The following is a 7,720-nucleotide window of genomic DNA, read 5'->3' on the forward strand; positions in this document are numbered from 1 at the left end:
ATTCAAGATGTTATCAAATTTTTACTCCAAAGTGATATTTGGAGTAAGTAGAAAAGCATACCCATTATTACGATTACATTATCATTTATTTTGAAAAAAACAATGTGGAAGCCGAACATGGTTATTAAGAATTTGTCGAACTACTAATTTGATTGTCAAAACCTCATGGGAGGCCTGTGTCCCAGCAGTGGGTGAACATATAAGGGCTGATGATGATGATGATGATAATGATCCAAAAACTGAAATTCTGTAGTTTTTGCATACCTACACATCGAGTTGTAAATCTCCTTTTTAACTGGGTTAAAGAAGCCCCCCTATTTTCTAGATAGTTATATATTTAAAGAGACGCAAGTTTCGTGGCTCAACCGCCCTTAAATGCTATGTAATAAATTAGCCAAGTAGTATTGTGTAGGTCCTCTTACCGTGAGACTTATTTAGTGTTGTGGTACCTGCTAGGAATTCTAACTGCTTTATATCAATTTATAAGCTCTTACTTTTCTTTATCTGTGGAAATAAATGCTTGTCTCAGTAATTACTAATGATTTCTGTATGTGCCTTTAAATTGTTATCATTTTATATTATAGCTTATATAAAATATACAATAACGTTACCTCTAAGTAATATGTTTAAATACTCATCTGGTCTCTTCTAACACTATTTATATGGTCATCTGTAATTATTTAATGTCAAATAATAAAATAACCAAAAATATACTCTAGACTGTTGTCTAGGGTATATTTTTGATTATTTAAACTTATTTACTTTAAACAGATTTTGTTGGTACAAATGTTATGGTTATAATATAACAGCAGTCGAGCATGCTTCGGCATGTATTTAACCAGCTCGCACAGGGGATGTGCAAGAAGTGAGTGGGGGAGACGGAGGCCCATTTCGTTTTCTACACCCTTCCCAGTCCACTCCTTCTTTCCAGTCATCAATCCTTTCCTTATTGTTATCCCTAAAAAGCGGGCAGCGCTAGCAGAGGTCTGAGCCACTGCGAACGTTCATAGGCGGTGGTGATTGCTTACCATCTGGCGAATCAGCAGCTTAGTTTCCCGCTATGATATAAAAAAGGGTTTTAAAAGGTTCAAACAAAGATCCCTGTGCTATATGACACCTATGTTATAGTCATACGTAGTCCATATATTGAGACATACATATTACCTTTAGTGTTCTTTATATTATGCTAAATATCCAAGTAAGATGAAAATAAAGAAAATACAATTACTAAAGTAAAATACATAATGTATAAAAAGAACAGATTTATAATAGAGATTGGTTATTTTTGTTATCTGGGCAAACTTTGAGGTCTCCACACGAGACACCAGAAATTGTATTTTTACACCCCCGTTTTTCAACATCAGCACCAATAAATTACAAATAAACAATTAATATTTAATAAATTACTGCTCCGCTATGTGCGCAGTTTTAATTCAGGGAAGCTTAATTCCTTGAATTGGCTTGATTTTACCTGTTTAATTATTATTATAAGCAACATATCCACTGCGAGTAATTCAAGCCTTTTACAGTTCTCCTGTATTTGATCTTTTAATTAAAAACTTTTTGTAATGCGATTGTTTTATTATAATATTAAATTATGTCTACACGTCACTTCGCTCGCTGTAAGATACCATCGGAAACATCGGGATAATTGTTATATTTATTTGTTTAATGACTTCTTTCATTTCTAAAAGTATGTATGTCTCAATATATGGATCGACGAATGAACCCTGTAACACAGGTTTTAACCTAACACAGGGATCATAGCTTACAAAAATTAAGCTATAAAACTCTAATGTACCTACATAATTAATGTAACTCAATGTCTGCAGTGTATTCCTTTTTGGTTCAAATAAACTTTATTTTATTTTTATTATTATTTATTTCTAAAAGTGCCTTTTTGTCTTTTTGATCGTAATATTTACTTCTTGAATAATCTAAAAATACTCCTCGAGTATAACATAATTATTAAACTTGTTAGGAAATAAAAATCTCTTCGTATCTTTAAGTTTATAACACGCGTAAATTCTGCGCATAAAATCTACGTATCAACAGAAAATACCCATCAATCTCAGTTAATAACAACTGGCTAACGATTATAATTATTGAAAATCATGATACAATATACAATGTAAATTCACAAAATTCTACATGTACAGAATTATAATTAAAACTTTCGCATGCCAACAAATTTAATGAACAACCGAAATACTAAATCCTACCTATCGTAAAATTGCGCGCCGCTTGTTTCGTAACGTTTTTAATTTGGGAACTAAAAAAATTATCGTCTGGATTCAACCGTATTTATCCGAACAGATGAGTATATCCAGACGTCGCAAAGTTGCTTCCCTGCAAAATTTAATCCCGGATAAAGAGTATCATGCCCGGGTCTAGCCGGCTATGTCCCGGATCCATTCCCCGGGCAAAATAAACCGAGTGGTCACAGGGGGATTTGAGCTTGCAACTCTAGCCAAATTTTTCTTTCGCAATTACCGAACTTAAGTTTTAACATATTTTCATATTCGCGTTTCAGCTTTCTTTCTCCTTATGTTCTTTGTTATATAAATTTATATATGTGATAGTCTTAGTTATTATTTAATTATATTGAAAAGTATGGTAAAGAATAAATTTTTTATAAGGTATTGTAGTCATTTACTTTTTCCTCTTCATTACATACTATTCTAATATTAATTACACCATATTATGAAGAACGATTTTAAATAGTTTTAGTAGTGAAACCTTATAATTTCTTTACGACGATGTATAGTTTAGGTAGGCGACAGTTATTGTTTTAGAAAAATACACTATTATCAAAATCTAGTCCAATTGTTCACGCCTACTTCAGCCAACTAGAGATTTATTTTAAACACGATTTTAGTAAATTCGCCTCTATCCAGGATTGGTAACAATACAATAATTTCATGTGATTATCCTATTATCCTGACTAGGATCGTCAGGATTAAATTAATTCCTAAGGAAGGTATAGCTACTCTGTATAGCTTTATACATATGCTTATATGAGACCATTAATTAGTTGTACACGGCCAACCGAATAAAATCATGCATGAACTCTCATCTTCAAGCGTCAAACTATCGCGTGAGTAGCCGACTAAATTTAAACTTATTTTCATAGAAAAAGCGAACCCGCATTTATTAGGGTGATAAATTTAAAGAAACATTATTTACACAAAGCTTGGTAGACGTTAAAGACCATTTTCGAAAGACGCAAAGCGGACTGAGTTACAATGAATTTATGTTTTGAATGGACCGACTGGCCTGATCGACCAGCGAAGGTTCGATTCTATGGGACTAAAATATATAATATTTTCAACTGTTCTCAGTTTTGTGTTAACATATATATGTTATGTTATTTTAGGTTGAGCTGGAATGGCTTTCATAGCAATTGGATTTTTTTTTTACTTTTTCTGATTTTGATGTATTTATACGTCATTGCCCACATTGCCAATTTTAATAAAACTAAACATAAGATGCAAAAGGCGGTTTTATTTCTTAATAGGAGTTCCGTCAATTTTCATAAATTTTCATCAATTTTATAAAATTATCAACAAACATAGTATGTGGAGGACATAAGTAGATCGAACACTGATTTATGATAATTTATATGAGAAGAAAACGAAGAGGTGAAACAGAAATAGGAATTTGACAAATGTTTGGAGGACTTTTTAACCGCTTTGTGCAGCTATTGTTTTGGTCAAAGACTCCTACTAACAGTAATCTCCACAGAATCCCGCTACGATAATGTACAAACCTTCATACATTATGAATAATTTATGTGCCTGTGATTGTCGCTATACTGAAATTTTTGTGTGAGCCTAAAAACGTGAATTCGAGAATTGTTTGGATTTACCATCGTACGCAAGCGAAACCACGGGCAACAACTAATCTACAAATATATCGCTGATTTAATTCAAGAATCTTCATCGCTTCCACTGGGCAAGGAACCTCATAACCAATTTATGTTTTGAATGGACGGTAACGGCTGAGTCCGTAGTTCTAACAAACTGTTACCACCAACTGAACTTTGATATCGACCGATTGGGGCGTTCTAATATAGTTTACATTCAAATTGTTTTTATTAAAGGGACCTTTTCGGAACAATGTTTAGGTTTCATTGAAATTAAAGGACAAGATTATCGGATAGCAAACTTATTAATGAGTTAATGCGTAATTCCACGATATAAATAATAATAGGTTGTGATAGCACCAACGAATTAATGATGTGTTAATTATATTTTAATAACACTATAGAGTAGTATAATATAAAGTATGTTATACCGAGCCTGAATGTGACATCATTACATTCAGGCGCGGTTATTAGACCAACGAAAAAACATTGTGTAATTTAACTGAACCTTTACACATAAGGTTAAGATAAATATTAAAAAAATTAACGTTAAATGTAACAAGGAATTTTATTTAAAGTTAAGATAAATTTTAAGTAAACAAAAGGGTCAAATTAGTATTAGTTAAAACGACATTCTACAATTTATTATTTTATTAGATTATCACATAGCATCGCTATTTGCATGGAACTGCGATTGGTATGTTATAACTGCAATATTCATAATATAATTACAGTATTATAATAATATCTCGCTGCCGTTCCATCTTGGCTCCTTGCCAAGATATTTAGTTGTGAATGGCCGACTATATAAGAGTTCAATAGCTAACTGCTCATCTGTGACAACCTGTTAAATATCAAGTTCCATTCATAACTCAGAACGAAACACTATATTAATGGCTATTTTGGCGCGAATCAGAACTGCCGCCATATTGAATTCGGTACGTCACGCTGTTGACAGCTAGTGCTGACGTTTCACTGTTTATAATTTGTGTGTTTAAGTTTAGAAGTTTCTCATTAATTAAATAAAAGGTTAAGGTTGTGGAATATGTTAGTTTGTCTACGATTTCACGTTTAGACACTCACTATAGGAACTTTTATTTCCTAATGGGTTTTATAATGATATTATGATTACTCTCAATTATTAGTAGTATATCAGATTCATAAAGAGTCAAATTTATGCAAAATATTGTTTAAATGTGTGGTCCGAATGTGAATAATACATGAATTCTTACGCAAGAAAATATCAAAGAAAATTTTCCCTATACTGGAACGAAACGGTGCAAAGATATTTAGAAAAAATCGTATGCAATGTTGGTTGTTGATATAAATGTTTACGGCAGCACTATCAGCTGGAGTCTGAGTTGGCATTTCGCCAGTAGATTGTTGCTTTTCGATCAATTTGTACGGCTCCCTCTTGAATACTTCATTATTTATAATCGGTTTAATATCTATACCTGTATTATGATTGTGTATTGAATGTATTATTTTCGATTGGACAGTTGAATATTTTTCTGATGCACTTTCAGATTTAAAAGAAATTTATAACTTTTTGTCTCATTTGAAACCGCTCTTACGTCACTATCATTTAGATTTTTTTTTTTACTCATCGTCGGTAATGGAGCTGGTGGGTCGCCTGATGGTAAGCGCTACCACCGCCGAATATTTGGAGAGGCGTAAAGTCTATTGTAAGCCTTATGCCTCTATAAATGGATTGCCGACGTCAAACTAGAAAGAGATGAAGAAACGACTGATCAGAAGAATAAAGGAGAGGACTGAGAAGGGTAAGGAAAAGGAAATGGGCCTCCGGCTCCCCCACTCACCGAACGAAACACAGCAGTATACTATTTCACGCCGGTTTTCTGTGGGGGTGTGTTACTTCCACGGTACGAGCTGGCCCAATTCGTGTCGAAACGTGCTCGACTACCACATACAAAAGAATAAACATAATTCTTAAACATAACTCTGTCCAATTATTATCTTCTCCTCTTTAGAGCTCCGTGAAATGAGAACGTGAAAAATCAAAATTACACCGCACTTATGCTGCATTTTTGTAATATCATAATATCAAAACCTATTGAGTATTTTCCCTTTAACCTAGTATCATTAAATTTAACGAGAAGCACAATATTATTGCACGTGTAAAAGAAAAAGATCAGAAAACAATAAATACGCTTTGCTCGCCGAATATAAACATCATTTTTTCTCAGAAACAGTTCAAGATATTATCTGAAATATATGCAAAATACTTCAATCAGTATTCGCGTTTCGCTGTGGAAAATTAACCTTACCAACACGATCAAAATGTATAACCAGCACTAGCACATAACGTTTTTTATTTAATACAAGAAATCATAACTTTATACAAGAAATCATAATCATTAATCACTCGAAGACTAGGAATACAGTGTCGTTCCGACCCAAGTTTCAGGGTAGATCTGCAGCATCAATTTGGCGTCATTCCTGGCAGAAGGCCAGATCAGTGTCGGTCATTTTATGGAAATCAGTCTAGACGGATCTATGGAAGGTTATGTGAACTGAAACAGGAAATTGATGTAACTTCTGTATATATTGGAGGTTAATAAAATTATAGTATAATACCCGTCCTTTAAGTTCGAAAATTAAGTATTTACTATTGTAAGAGTACTTCAATCAACATCGAAGTCATAATGATTCAAAAGATTTCGAAATTTTATTGCAGTTTAATGTTATACATAATTATAGTCAAGAAATCACGGAAAACCAGCACTCTGATTGTTAAAGCTACTACTTTCTGAATGAAATCTTTACCTAACTACTAATGGCATTAATTTTTATATTTAAATATTACTAATTCTTGTCTAGCAGTGGTGGCTCAGTGGTGAGAACCTCGGACTTCAAAATCGATAAGTCAGGGTTCGAGACCGGGCGAGCGTGCAGGAAATAAATTGATTTTTCAATTTATCTGCACATGTAGATAACATCACCACTACTTAAACGGTGAAGGAAAACATCGTGAGGAAACCGGCATGTCCGAGAATCAAAAGTTCGACGACATGTGACATCTGCCAACCCGCACTTGGCCAGCGTGGTGGATTATGGCCTGAACCCTCATAGGAGGCCTGTGTCCCAGCAGTGGGAACATATATGGGCTGATGATGATGATGATGATGAATTCTTGTTTCCTCCACAATTTGTTTATTCGCTATCGCGAAAATTCTATTCTAGTTAAATATATAGAAAATTTTACATTGAAAATCACTATTTCATGGTTCTGTAGATCGACGATCTCAATTCATAGCGACGAAGCAGAGATCAGCGCCGGAAACTGCAATGCGATCTTACAGGGCGAAGATTTATATGACGCCACATTTCTAGCAATTGTTATATTTGTTCCTTAAAATAAAAACGTATGAAAATACCATCTTCTACGAACAGTTTTGATACGATTTTCTATTGCAAACATTATATTACAACAAAAAAATTATTAGGTAATTTTGGGACATTTTAAGCGTTGCCAAAATTCAGCATTATATACTTGTTTATTGCAAATACAATTTTCAAACAGTGATTATAAATCTCAAATTACAAATTTGCAAACAAATTTTACCTTCTATAAATATCAATGTGTAAAACAATTACTTAACGATTTTATATCTTAATACTCAACACGCTAATAGTATAAATGTGTTCTTTGTTTGGATGTTTGTCCGTCAATCACGATGAAACTACAGAACGGATTATTATGAATTTTGGATATAGTCTGGGTATGAGCTGACTTGGGTAATAGGATACTTTTTACTCCGATTAAATGCACCCTTGTGATAAAACAAGAATCCTGATATCGGGGCGGAGCCAGGATGAGCGTCTAGTAGTCAA

The sequence above is a fragment of the Zerene cesonia genome, chromosome 19, assembly GCF_012273895.1.
Source record: "Zerene cesonia ecotype Mississippi chromosome 19, Zerene_cesonia_1.1, whole genome shotgun sequence".
Taxonomy (NCBI): Eukaryota; Metazoa; Arthropoda; class Insecta; order Lepidoptera; family Pieridae; genus Zerene; species Zerene cesonia.